Source organism: Grammomys surdaster, unplaced genomic scaffold (genome assembly GCF_004785775.1).
Source record: "Grammomys surdaster isolate TR1022 unplaced genomic scaffold, NIH_TR_1.0 229, whole genome shotgun sequence".
NCBI lineage: Eukaryota > Metazoa > Chordata > Mammalia > Rodentia > Muridae > Grammomys > Grammomys surdaster.
The window spans coordinates 446,199-460,996 of record NW_021604674.1 but is presented as its reverse complement, the minus strand read 5'-3'; the positions used below and the strand labels follow the sequence as shown (position 1 = coordinate 460,996).

At 40.5% G+C, this 14,798-nt stretch overlaps 1 pseudogene; it reads left to right on the top strand.

Moving 5' to 3' along the window:
* Positions 1-662: 662 nt before the first annotated feature.
* LOC114626126 lies at positions 663-1,383 on the top strand (annotated as a pseudogene).
* Positions 1,384-14,798: the final 13,415 nt, after the last annotated feature.

The window sequence follows — 14,798 nt, the reverse complement described above, 5'->3', positions numbered from 1 at the left end:
TCTCCAGATCCTCCACCATCATCATCATCCAGGTCACAGTCTCTTTCACCTGGACTGCCAAACCCTCTCTAGGTCCCTCAACTTTCTCCCCCTCTAGACTCGCTGCTCCTCTCTGTAGCTGGAAGTATCTTCCTAAAAGATCCTATTTGAATATAACCAGGACATAGTCAACAGTTCTACTTAGGACAGTTCAGTGGCTCCCACAGCATGTAACGAAAAATTTTCTTCACATAGCTGAAAGAGGCATTGAAGAAGGTAACTGATAGACACAATGTAACCAATGCAAAGATGAATTCACAACACCTGCGATTACTTGAACTGGGCCTGCCCCGGGACAGGCCCTCTTAACATCAATTTGTATACATTAAGTATATTAGTGCATCTCCCTTGCTCTCAGACAGAAAACTTTCCAATCTTCTATTGACATCTAACTTCACTTCTTGAAATAGCTCAAGGGTGGGGAATGAGCACATAGGACTTCACTCCTTCGTGCTGAATTACAGGCTACTAATGGACTCTGGGAGAGGAGGAAGCGTACACCTTCTCCAGTTGTGTATCTGCTGAAGATTAGTTGGGAAAACGGGAGGTACACATGGGAGGGAAGCAGGTGAGAGAAAGGTGGAAACCCCACATAGCCACTGCCGCCTCCTCCTGTCCTCACCATGTTCCTCACTCAGTCCAAGTATGAAAGGGGTGTGAATACTTTTTCTCCTGAAGGAAGATTATTCCAAGTGGAATATGCCATTGAGGCTACCAAGCTTGGTTCTACAGCCATTGGCATCCAGACATCAGAGGGTGTGTGTCTAGCTGTGGAGAAGAGAATGACCTTCCTGCTAATGGAGCCTAGCAGCATTGAGAAAATTGTAGAGATTGATGCTCATATAGGTTGTGCCATGGATAGGCAAATTGCTGATGCTAAAACTTTAATTGATAAACCCAGAGTAGAGACACAGACACTGATTCACCTATAATGAGACAATGACAGTTGAGAGTGTGACCAATCTGTATCCAATCTGGCTTTGCAGTTTGGAGAAGATGCAGAGTCAGGTGCCATGTCTTGTCCCTTTGGAGTAGCATTGTTGTTTGGAGGAGCTGATGAGAAGAGTCCGCAATTGTTTCACATGGACCCACCTGGGACCTTTGTACAGTGTGATGTTCAAACAATTGGCTCTGCTTCAGAGGGTGCCCAGGGCTCCTTGTAAGAATTTTACCACAAGTCTATGACTCTGAAAGAGGCCATCAAGTTTTCACTCATCCTCAAGCAAGCCATGAAGGAGAAGCCGAACACAAGTAACATCATCAAGCTAGCCACAGTGCAGCCTGGTCAGAATTTCCACATGTTCAACAAAGGAAGAACTGGGGGAGGTGATCAAGGACATTTAAGGGGGAGCCATCCTCAGACTTCTGTGGGAGAATTTCAGTTCTAATTGCCTTTAGACTTTATTTCCAGCTTTTATGTCATGAAAAATATGCAGTGTGTGTGGTGGTGGTGGTGTGTGTGTGTGTGTGTGTGTTTATGATGTCTGCACATATCAGCAATTCTGAAATAAAAAATTAAAAATTAAAAAGAAAAGACTATGACTTCTATAGTCCCTCACTCTCGCACCCACACAGCCTGTCACGCTGATCTCCTTTTAGATTAATGAATATGCCCTGTTGTCTATCACCTGAGGGAGAACTCAAGGTCACCCCTACAGTAAACACCTCATTCCACTTTTCGAACTCAGATATTTTCGTTTTCTATTGTAAATATCTCACAATTGAGAAAACTTCCCCAAATCCCTAATCCAGAATTGAATTCCTGTGTTTTTCCTGTGTGTTTCCATGGCAACCCACACTTCCTATGGTATCATATGCAATATGATTGACTATTCATTCACCCTCTGTCCTACTGCTACAGGCTGTGCTCTGTAAAAATCTAGGCTTATCTGAACTGTAGACTTAAATCTACTGTCTACAACAGACAAGATCCTAAATAAGTATTTATTGCACAAATATCCTAAAATTTGTGTATCTTTCTTGCTCTGAGACAGAAATCTTTCCAATCTTCTACCCACATTTAACCTCACCTTCTCAAAATAACTCCCTGCTTCTCATTATCTTCCAAGAGTGAGTGTTTTCAATAAGAATACTAACATGGCCACTGCAAAATGGCCCCACCTCAGCTAGGGCAGAGCAGAGAGGAAACACGTTTTCTCTACTCTCACACTTCTTCCCAGAGCTTCCCTGACAGACCACACTCTAAGGCCTCATGTTTCAGGCACACCTTGCATGCTCCCCAGACTACAAACAGTTCTCCTGAGAACAAAGAATGGCTCCAGTTTTAAGAACACCTCTCAAGCCATAGAAGACCACAAAGTCTCAGAAGTAGACCTGATGGCATAATTTGTAGACTCACTTAATACTAGAGATCAATAAGCTTTTGATGGCACCCTGCCATCTCTGACATCTTCTAGTCAGGGAAATCAGGATATAAAAGATGCGTCTTACCTTAGGCCATAAACATAAAACAAAGAAACTAAAAATGAGCTCAGAATTCACAACTTCTTCCTCTTTTCACTGTACCAAGAATTCATCTAAAGGAAACCATATTGATATAAATGCATTGCCCAAAAAAACTCTCTGAATACCCAATTGTCACATGTCCATGAGGAGTGCACTCCCTGGTACAGGATACAGATTGCTGTTGTCCTTATGGCTAGAGAGTCCAGCTTTCCCTAACCTCAGCTTTGCAAGCAGGTTAATCCTAAAAACATTCTCTGATTGACAGAAACATTTTGCTGAAAGGTAATACAATTAGGGCACACCCTTGAAAGCAATTTAGGGCTGATTCTAACAAATTAACCTTTCTGAACAAATTGACAGATCACCTCAGGAAAATCACAAGTAAATCTGTCTTTTTTAAACTGAATCCTAGCAGACAGAAATGGATGCCACTTTCCACAAATATCTTCCTTTGCTTTGCGATCATATTGGCTAGCTGTCAGTAAAAATGAAGCATCTTATTTCTTAAATCTTCATCATCAATTGCTTCATCCCATGCTCTAGTGAGTAGCATTTCTACTTCCAGAGATATTTGAGGGGTCTAAATAACTTGTATTATTTTGCTTAGAACTTTCAATTTTCTCTATAATTGACAAAGAAGTGAATTCAATTTGACAGCAACAGATTAAACGTTTCTAGAATTTGCTCATTTGCACATAGAACTTAGCACATAGTACCTGATGAGCCAAATAATTCAGTTGTGCATATAAATGAGCCAATACATCTGCCTACACATAAAGTAAGTAGTTTTCTCAAAACATAATCAATATAGATATTCATTTATATGTTCATTCATATAGTATTTTAATTATTGTAAGATATTGTCTTCGGGCTTCTATTTGCCAGTGACATATTAAGCATTTTTAGAATGCTTATATTTCTAGAATGTACTTAAATTTGTACATAGAACTTAACACATAGTACCTGATGATCCAAATAATTCACCATGATCTGTGAAGAGACACCATGACCACAGTATAAAGAAAAGCACTTAACTAGTGCTGGCTTATAGTTCAGAGGTTTAGTCCACTATCATCATGGTGGAGAGCATGGTGGTATGCAGGCAGACATGGTGCTGGAGAGTAGCTGAGAGTTCTACATCCCTATCTTAGGCAGCAGGAACAGAGGCACTGGGCCTGGCCTGGCTTGAGTATCTGAAACCTCAAAGCACCTCCCACCCCACATACACAGTGACACACTTCTTCCAATAAAACCATACCTATTCCAACAAGGCCATACTCTTCCTAATATTGCCACTCCTTTGTGACCACGTGTTCAAATCAATAAGCCTATAGGGCCACTTTTATTCAAGCCACCAGAGATATATGCTGCATACTCTTGTGCTAATGGCAGAAATCAAAAGAAAGTCCCTATCCTCATATCAGGAAGGGAGAATCAATAGTTACTGCCAGATGCAGTAGGCTTCTTGTGTCACCATGGTGACACCTTTATTCCATACTAGTCCAGAGTAGCTGAAAGAAGCATTGCTTATTCTAGATTGAAGTATTGGTTCATACTGTGCCAAAGATGCTTCACCTAAGTCTACCCAGTGAGAGTAAAAATAAAAACAAAAATAGCTATAACTTAAATGCTTTACGTAGTTCTATTTCAACTTTTCTTTTTTCCTTCTCTTGGCTTCAACTACAAAGTTCACCTTCTATTTCACTTGGCCTTGAATAAAATCTAACAGCTATCATTTATTTTCCAGACAGGCACTGTACTGTGTTCCTGATGGGGTTGTGCATTATGTTTTCATGGGAACTGCTAGGTCATGTCATTTTCTTCATGTCACACACAAGGAACAGAGCCCACAGAAGGCACTAAGACTTTGGACCCAGAAAGTGCACTGGATGAAGGCCAATGGCCACACCCTCATCATTTCCAGGAACTAATATATAGTCATTTATTTTGGCTGACAACAAGGTTATAGTGTCCTACTCCCTTCTTGTTCCCCATAAAGTTATTTTCATTCTAAAAAAGAAATATCAGGCATTCTGAAATGACAGTAGGTGGTGAAACACCAAGCAGCACCTATAGTTACTTGCACAAGACCTGCAGGAGATGAAGTCAGGTAAAAACTCCAACCAAAAAGATGCTTCAGTTGTTAAGAAAGCTTGCTGCTTCTGCAGAAGACATGAATGTGGTTCTTAGTACTTATGTTGGGCAGCTCACAACTGTCTATAACTCCAGTTCCAGAGGATCTAACACCTCCTTCTGGCCTCCATAGGTACCTGCATGTATGTGTGTATACACATATACAGATATAAACACATAAATAAAAATAAAGCATTCTTTTCTGAAAAAAAAATCCAGGATTATTTAAAGCAGAGATCACTGCAAAAGAAGAGGTGGAAATGTTGTAAGAGCCAGAGGATTAGGGAGTTTTTTGTGAGATTGTGTCTCTTAAGAATGCCATAAGCTACACCGATAACTCTTACCAACATGACCACCTAAACATGAGCTGAACAATGACAACAAAAACAGACATGCTAAAGAGAACAAGGAGAAGCCAAGAAGGCCTCAACTCTACCCCAAAACAAACATGTAAACAACTAGATAATGCTGAGAATGGGAGAAATAGCCTTTCTCAGGGAAGATCACAGCAACTGGTTATCCAGAGCCATGAAATCATATATACAAATATAATTTCAGACTCAGCAGATTGTACTTATAGATTTAGGAATATACCTATATATGTGAATATCGGTATGTTATATGGATATTATATATATATATATAATTAATAGAAAGAAGGCCATGAATTGGGAAAAAAAAACAAGTAGAAGTATATGTGAGGGTTTGGAAGGTGAAGAGAGAGGCTCCGGTTTTAATTCCAGCATGGAAGAAGTTGGAACTCCTGATGCTCTACCCTTAGCTAAAGAGCTATTAGTAATTGACGGATGTTGAGGGAGAGTCGTGTTTCTTTGGGTGGTTAGCCGTTGGTAAGTTGCTCATACCCCAGTGGATGCTCTCACACTCATTTGTGTATGGGAATCTCTAACTGAATTCAGTATGCTGTTTTTTAAAAATTGTAAAGGACGTGAAGTTGGAATAAGATGTCCTAAAGATGTAGGGAAAGTTAGAAGGAGGAAGTAGAGAGTAAATATGGTCAAGATACATTTTAAACATCTAAGAAATTTTCAGAGTACTTGATGCTGTAGTGTGTTTGCAGACAGGAGCCTAGCATGGCTGCCCTCTGAGAGGCCCAACAAGCAGCTGAAAGAGTCAGACGCAGACACTAGCACATAACCAATGGATGGAAGCTGGAGACCCCTGTGGTTGAACTGTGGAAAAGCTGGAAGAAACTAAAGAGGAGGATAGCCCCATGGGAAGACCAGCAGTCTCAACTGACCTGGACCCCAGAGATCTCTCAGACACTGAGCCACCAACCAGGCAGCACATACCAGCTGGTCTGAGGCCCCTGACACATAGACAGCATAGGATTACCTGGTCTGGCCTCAGTGAGAGAAGATGCACTTAACCCTTGAGAGACTTGAGGCCCCAGGGAGTGGGGAGGCCTGCTGGGATAGGAGTAGTGGGGGAGGGGACATCCTCTTGGAGACAGGGAGAGGAGCATGCAGAGAAGGCATGGAATGGGGAGCAATAGGGGGTGCAGACTGGGAGGGGGATGAAGTCTGAACTATAAAAAGGGATTAAAGAATAAAAATAAATAAATAATAAAAAGGAAAAAAATTCATCTGACATATTTCAAAGAAGCAGAGAGATGAACACATATTGTTTTAGATAAATATGCAAATAGGTCACATAACAACAAACAAAGAAATGTCAAAATATGTTCCTGACTCATCTGTACCCACTTGAGAGCTAAGTGTTGGCTCCACACACTCTAGGATAAGCCCAGGCGTCTCAGCAATTACTGCACACACATAGGTGGCATGAGTCATCCCAGCTTACCAGTGATGAAGAGTCTTAAAGCACTTAATCCTCTTTCAAGAGGGATTTCTTTTAAATCTCCACTGTATTTCTTCCCAAGATAGAAGGATAGGTTCTGCAAGATGAAGAAACTCAGATCCATCAAAACATCATTCTATGTCCTGTGATTACCAAACAGTACAACCTTGTTCTTAGAAGGAGTTTCTACATAACTTTTTTCATCCTCTTGATGTCTTTCATGTTCCAAAAGTCCTCCCTCCTCTGAGAAGACATCCTGCCAAGGTGATTTTATCACTCTTATCTATGTGCTCCCAAACATTTTTCAGCCTAGTAACCTCATCCACAGCCCTGTGTAGTGATTCTGCTTGGACAGAGTTGTCCCCAAAGACCTTAGTATATATAGCACAGGGATTCTCAAACTACAGCATGTAGGCCAAATCTGGCCCACTGTTTCTATACAGGCTTTGAGCTGATAACTTGAATATATTTAAAGAGGTGTAAAAGACAAAGAATAACAAGAAGAGTATAGAATGGTGTCTATATTTGGCCAACAAAACATAAACACCATCCTCTTTAGCTCTTTTCAGAAAATGATTATTTAGTCTTGGCTAGTAGGAACCCAATCTTAATGACTGTAAGCTTTCCTCTACTCTAGACACCTTATTATTAAATTTTAATCTGCCAACATATAGAAACAATAGGATTTCTATTTTCATTCCTCTGTGTTTGTTAGTCATGATGATCCCTTTTCATTTTGCCTCATACTATAGGCTGTGTGCGTGCGTGTGTGCGTGTGTGCGTGTGTGCGTGTGTGCGTGTGTGCGTGTGTGTGTGTGTGTGTGTGTGTGTGTGTGTGTGTGTAAGTTGGGGGATACATCTTGGTCCCATCTTCTTAGGTTTTGTTGGTACTTAGATCATTTTGCTCTTCTTTGTTATTCAGATGCATATTATGTGGAAAGAAATGTAATGATTTCACAAGTATGATTAAAGAAAATATGATTAAAAAAAAAAGAACTAGGGAGATAGCTGAGTCAGTAAAGAGTCTGTGGCACATGCATGAGGAACTAAGTTTGGATCCCTGGCACCCATGTAAAGGCTGAGAGGCATAGAGCATGCTTACAATCCCAGTATTGGGGTTAGAGAGTGGAAACAGAGCTCCAGAGTTCTCTGGCCACCCAATTTAACCAACTGACACGCTCTCAGCTCACTAAGATACCGTGTCTCAAAACATAATATGGAGAACAACAGAGAAAGACACATGCTATCTGCCTCTGGACTCCACATGCGTATGCACACACATGTACATCGACCCACATCTGCACAAACACAAATGCTCATAATACACAATATACACACAGGAGCACAAAATACATTTTTTAAAAACTGGTAAATCTTATTAAGATACAGAACTTTTCCAGTGTCACAGAATTTCCCCCCTCATTCTCTTCCAATAGTTCCCATCTATCAGAAGCCAACAAACAGCAGTTCTACATTTGTCACCACAGATTGCCTTTGCTTCTCAGGAAAGTCATGTACATTGACTTACATGTCACTTACGGCTTACTGGTTGGCTTTTTCTTTCACTCAATATACTATCTTGGAAAGCCATATAAGGTCCTATCAGTTTGCAAGAGCCAAGCATTATATTTTGAGGAATTTTGAAAGATGTTTAAAAATAGCTAGGCAAAAGACAGTCAATAGGACAAATTGGCAACCTACAGATTTGGGAAAAAAATCTTCACTAACCCTACATCCAATAGAGAGCTAATATCCAAAGCATATGAAGAACTTAAGGAGCTAACCTCCAAAAAACCAAACAACCCAATCAAAACTAGGGTACAGAGCTAAGCAGAAAATTCACACCAGAGGAATCTCGAATGTTTGAAAAGCACTTAAAGAGATGGTCAAAGTCCTTAGTCATCAGGGAAATGCAAATCAAAATGACCCTGAGATTTCACCTTACACCAATCTGAATGGCTAAGATCAAAAACTCAGATGACAGCATATGTTGACAAGGATGTGGAGAAAGAGGAATACTCCTCCATTGCTGGTGGGATTGCAAACTGATACAACCACTCTAGAAATCAATCTGGAGGTTCCTCAGAAAACCAGAAATAGATCTACCTGAAGATTCAGCTATACCACTCTTCGGCATATATCCAAAAGATGCCCCATCATATCAGAGTGGCATGTGCTGCATGATGTTTATAGCACCCCTCTCTGTGATAGTCATAAACTGGGGGGTGGGGGAGAAGAAAGCAATCACAGGAGGCAGAGGGAGGAAGGGAGCTGTGTGGGACAAGGTAGAGGAGAAAGTGGGAAAATGATCGAGTACGAGTGGGGGAAGATAGAATGAATGGAAAATAGGTCAGCAGAATGAATGGAAATATGCAACCTCAGAGGATGGGAAGTTGGTGGACCCGACAGAAAGTACAAGAGACCTGGGAAATGAGACACTCTCAGGACTCAGAGTGGGGGACCCTAGATGAAATGCCCAACAGTGGGGAGAGAGACCTTGTAGAGTCTACTTCCAGTAGAAGACAGGGAATCAAGTGGAGGGGTGGGGTTGCCATCCCACAGTCAAAAACTCTGACCCAGAATTGTTCCTGTCTAAAAGAACTGCAGGGACAAAAATGGAGAAGAGACTGAGGGAAAAGAGGTTCAGTGAACGGTCCAACTTAGGATCTATCTCAAGGGAAGGCTCCAAGGCCTGACACTATTACTGATGCTATGGTGTGCTTACAGACAGGAACCTAGCATGGCTGTCTTCTGAGAGGCCCAACAAGCAGGTGACTGAGACAAACTCAGATATTTACAGCTAACCATTGGGCTGAAATCAGGGACCCCTTGTGGTTGAATTAGGGAAAGGCTGGAAGAAGCTGAGGAGGAGGGTGACCCCATAGGAAGACCAGCAGTCTCAACTAACTCAGATTCCTGAGATTTCTCAGACACTGAGCCACCAGCCAGGTAGCATACACCAGCTGGTCCAAGGCCCTCAACACATATACCAAAGAGGACTGCCTGGTCTGACCTCAGTGGGAGAAAAAGCACCTAATCCTCCAGAGAGTTTTGAGTAGAGAGGCCTGGCAGGGACGTTGAGAACATCCTCTTGGAGACAGGGGAGAGCAAGAATGGGATGAAGAACTGTGGGGATAGATCGGAAGGGGGCAATGGCTAGACTGTAAAAAAAAAAATAGAAGTAATATTTAAAAAAAGAAAGAAACCATAATTTTAATAATAGCTATTCTTTCACAAATATCTTACAATTTTCAGTTTTGTATTTTTATGGAATTTCTGTGTTTGAGAATGTGTGTGTATATTTCTCTTGAGATTTTTTTCTTTGGCTCTTTTTCTTCTGGTTGGTTGGTTGGTTTGTTAGTTCTATTCTAGTTTGTTTTTATTTTATCTAATTTTGTTTTATTATTATTTTTAGATGCCTGTTTGTATACTAGCAAGAGAAAGACAGGATGTGTATTTGGATGAGTGGGCGAGTGGGAAGGATTTGGGAGGAGTTGAGGGATAGGAAACCATAGTCAAAGTATATTGTATGAAAAAAGTCTAATTTTTAATTTGAAAAGTACAAGACAGCTATTCTTTAAATTCAAGTTACATAGACTTTCAAAAATAAATTATATTTAAAATATAATACTCAGTATATATAATTTCTGAATTATTTTTCTGAATCTCATGATTAATTCCCTTATGCATTTATATATATATGTATTATATATAATATATATATGAAAGAATTATATATGTATATATACATATATATACATATATATATATACATATATATATTATCTGCTGGTAAGTTGAGATAGTCCATGGTAGAAGCAATTATGCAAGAGAAATCAGCAAATACTACAGAAATCATTTGTATCCATGGCTACAGAGGCTGCAATTAAGCGTTCGCCGCTAGATATATCTATGCCGCTGCACATTTCAGTAGCTCGTTTATTTTTATTGCTGACTATTATGTGGCTATTGTGTGTAACAACTTTCCTTCACTATGACAAAAGACCTGAAAAAATCAATTTACAAGGAAGAAATATTTATTTTGTCGCACATCGTAGCCAGAGTGCAACAAGATGAAAGAAGCCAGGGTCTCACAACCCCCTTGAGGATCAGACCTTACATCTTAAAGGTTCCCCTACCTCCCTGTAGCCATGCCCTTGGCCTTTAGGTGACCTTCCAAGTCCAAACCATATCATGGTTAAAATGGTTAACTTAAAGGTGAGAGACGGGTGAGCCAGGAATGGTCGTGATGTATGAGCAAGAGTCTAATCCCCAGTGCACACATTTAAAAGGCTAAGGAGTGTACTGTGCCTGCAGTCCCAGTACTGAGGAAGCAGAGACAGGCAAATGCCTGGGGCTTCGTAGCCAACCAATCCCGTCAAACTAATGAATTGCAGGTTCAGTAATAGAACCTTTCTCAAAACAAAGTGGGGAGTAAGTTTTAAAAAGACATCCAACTTAGGTCTCTGGCCTCTTCACATAAGTGTACAGCCAACCATGCATGGACACCTACATACACACACACACACACACACACACAGAGAGAGAGAGAGAGAGAGAGAGAGAGAGAGAGAGAGACACTCCCCTTAATTTATATTATTGTCAGTTCTCTGTCTTTATGCCAGAACAAGTATTCCTGACCTGTTTGAGATTTGGCTCAGGAAATTTCCCTTCCAAATTCTGCTGATAAAAATCTCGTATTGTTCTTCATAATTCACTGTACTATAATGCTGCATAGATTCATACATATATATATATACACACATATATATACATACATACATACACACATATATATACATATATGTACATACATACACACACATATATATATACATACATACACACACACACACACATACACACACATATCAGACTCTTCTTGGATTCTGAGAGTAGACTCTAATTAGATTGGTATAAGATATAAATCGAATATATTCCGTAAGTGTAGTTAATGATTTTTAAGATAAATTAGATAAATGCTTCTCACTTAAACCATGGCTCTCCAACTCCTAGTATTAATGTAATTGTCTTACTTATATAGAAACTTTTTGAATCTCCTGACAAAAATTTTTATCTCTGGCAAAGATAAAATTGGAAGCTGGTAGTAGCTACGGAATATTCATATTTCTAGGGACGTGGTGTCCATAGTAGAACTTTCCTTAAGTAGCAGTGAATAAGGGAAGGGCTCTCTGCTGCTAAAGGGCCAAGAATAAAGGAATCAGCATTTTGGTTTGTTTCTTTAATTTGTTCTCTCATACATTACGCCCTGATTTCAGTTTCCCCTCTCTCCTCTCTTCCCAGTCCTCCCTCCCACACTTCCTCCCTCCCTATCCATTCCTCCTCCTTTCCCTTCAGAGAAGGGTAGTCCCCCCAGGTTATCAACCAAACATGGCATAACAAGTTATAATGAGATTAGGCACCTCCCATCATATTAAGGATGGACTAGGTAACCAGTAGGAGGAAGGGGGTCCCAAAAGCAGGCAAAAGCTTCAAAAAGAGCCCCTGCTCCCTCTGTTAGGAGTGTTAGGAGTCCCACAAAACACCAAACTACACACTATAACATATATGCAGAGGGCCTAGGTGAGACCCATGCAGGCTCCCTGATTGTTGGTTCAGGCTCAGTGAACCTCTATGAGTTAATTCGGGGTGGGATGGGGGCAATTGTAGTGTCCTTGACCCTACTGGCTCCTACAATCCTTCCCCTTCCTGCCCCCTACTTCTTCTGCAGGATTCTCAGCTCCACTTAATGCTTGGCTGTGGATGTCTGCATCTATTTCCATCCGTTGCTGGATGAAACCTCTCTTATGACAGTTGGGTTAAGCACCAATTTTTGTGTATAGTAGAATATCATTAGGCATACATGTCTATTAGGGTGACCCTAGCTAAGACTATTAGTAGTGGGGAACGCAGAGCCTGAACTGCCCATATCCTGTAACCAGGAAAGACTTCCAGTAGAGGGATTGAGACACCAACCTAGCCCAATGGGCTTTGCCCAATCTCTATTACCATGCCCATCACTTGGAATTTGCAAATAAAGTTATCACTGACTAAGCAAGTGAATGGCTAAAAAACAGAAGATTTAGATCCTGTTTCCAAAAATGAAAACCTCCATACAAGGTGCACAACCAAAACATCACTTCTACTAGGTAGTAGTTTAAGAATCTCAAAGTAATTTCCCATGTCATATCTCGAAATGATCTGTCCTTAGAGACAATGGTGGAGAAAATTGTATTCAGCTAATCTGTTCAACTCAGAGTGAAACCAAATCTTGAGAACTCATAGAGGATTCATGGGAAACAAATAAAATAAAAGGAGAGGAGAGGTCTAAGAAAGATGTTAGAAGAATGAAGTATTTAAACTTGAGATAGGTGACTCATATACTCAAGTTATGGAGAAATATCACACAGTGATTGTATCATGAACCAGTTCTACTGAGAAAAGAAATAGAGGAAAAGGCTTTCATTAAATCTAAGGAAAAACATAGAAGAACTGTGGTTTGACATTAATAACAACTTTTACAGGTACCTGTCTAAGATATCTGTCTATATGACATCCTAAACATAGATCAAGGGCTTTGTCAAAAGAAATCTCAGTCTTTTTTCAGAATACAATTCAGACCATGGTTCTATGTACATGAAAATCTCCTTAAAATATATGCTGTGCACTTTGCTTATCTCCACTACCAAATACATAACAGGAAGTGATTGGATCGTGGTTGAGATGATGTGGTTGAGATGACTATACTGTGATCATCACAGTAGCATGGCAACTCCATGGCAACAGGAGTATGATGTACTGCATGCATCTCCACAGAATGCAGGGGAAAAGGCTGTGTCAGTACTTTCTGGCTTTCTCCTTCTCATCTTACTCAATCTAAAACCCCAGCCTATGGGATGACGCTACTAACCATTCCATCAGTAATCCCCTCCTGAAATGACCCCATAAATATACCCAAAAAATGTGCTTAATTAAGGGTCTTTGCTTTTATTTACTTGTTTTATGTGTGTGTATGTACACACATGGACTCACAACATGCCACACATGTAGAGGCCAGAAGACACCTTGCAGGTGACCAAGTGGGTCCTGGGAATGGAATTCAAGTAGTTCCTTGACTCACTGAGCCACATCCAAAGCCCCATCTCTTAGGATTTCCCATTTCTTAAATCAATCAAGTTGGCAACTTGATTTCCAAATACATCACTTCAAGTATCACAATCCACCCTTGAACCCTAAAGTCTCATGTTCGCTTAATAAAGCAAGATATATTTAGTCCCTTTCTAAGTGTGCTCAAAGTCTTAACAACTCTAACACTATTCAAAATGACCAGATCCAAAGTCCACTCGGAGACTAAGGTGATTTTTAAGCTGTGAGCCCCTGTAAATCAAAACACCAGGAACACATTTACAAAACACAATGGTACTGAGTAAATCTCTCCATCCTAAAATGAAATTACAAAGAGGTGGAAGGAAGGTATTCTAAAAGAGAGATGTATGCCCTGCCCTCTGGCTACCTGATCTATAGAAGCAATGGACCCTAAGGAGTTGTAAGTCTTTGTCCCTACCCCATATCCAGCAACCTCACACTGGGAAAAGTAAAAGGTCTGGCAGGGAAACAATTCCCCTGGAAAGAGATATGAGCCCTGTCAGACCTCCTTGCAGGGGAATGAAGCCAAGATAAAGATGGTCCATGATGACTGGACCACACCTTGACTAGGACTACCTGACTGTACATATTTTTTTATCTTCTATTTAAACTTTACCTTCTGCTGGAGAAAGAGATGACTGCCTAGGTAAGAGCACTTGCTTCTCTTCCCAAGGACTTGAGCTTGGTCCCCAGCACCATGACAAATAGCTCACAACTGCCTATTAACTCCAACTCTAGGAGATTTGACACCCACTTCTGGCCTCCATGAAAACCAGCACACATGGTATATATTCACACAAAACCACACACGTATACATAAATAAAGATAAAAATAAATATTGCCCTTGTGTTAGAACCCAAAAGATGAACTTGCTGGGAGTGATTCTATAGATGAGAAATGTTGCCCATAGGGTCACGTATTTGAATACTTGGTCCCTGGTTGGTGGTGCTACTTGAGGAAGTTACAGAACCTTTGGGAGGTACAGCCTTGATGGAGGTTTTGTGGTATTTATAGCCCTTCCTTACTTCCCATTTACCCTATGTATTCTTTAGTTTAGTGATAAATGTGATTAGCTTCTTCTACCAGCATGCCGTGCCATCCCAGCCATTCTAGACTCTAGACCCCAGGAATCATAAGTCAAAATAAACTCTTCCTTAAGTTGCCCTTGGTCACAGTATTTTGACCAAGGACCACA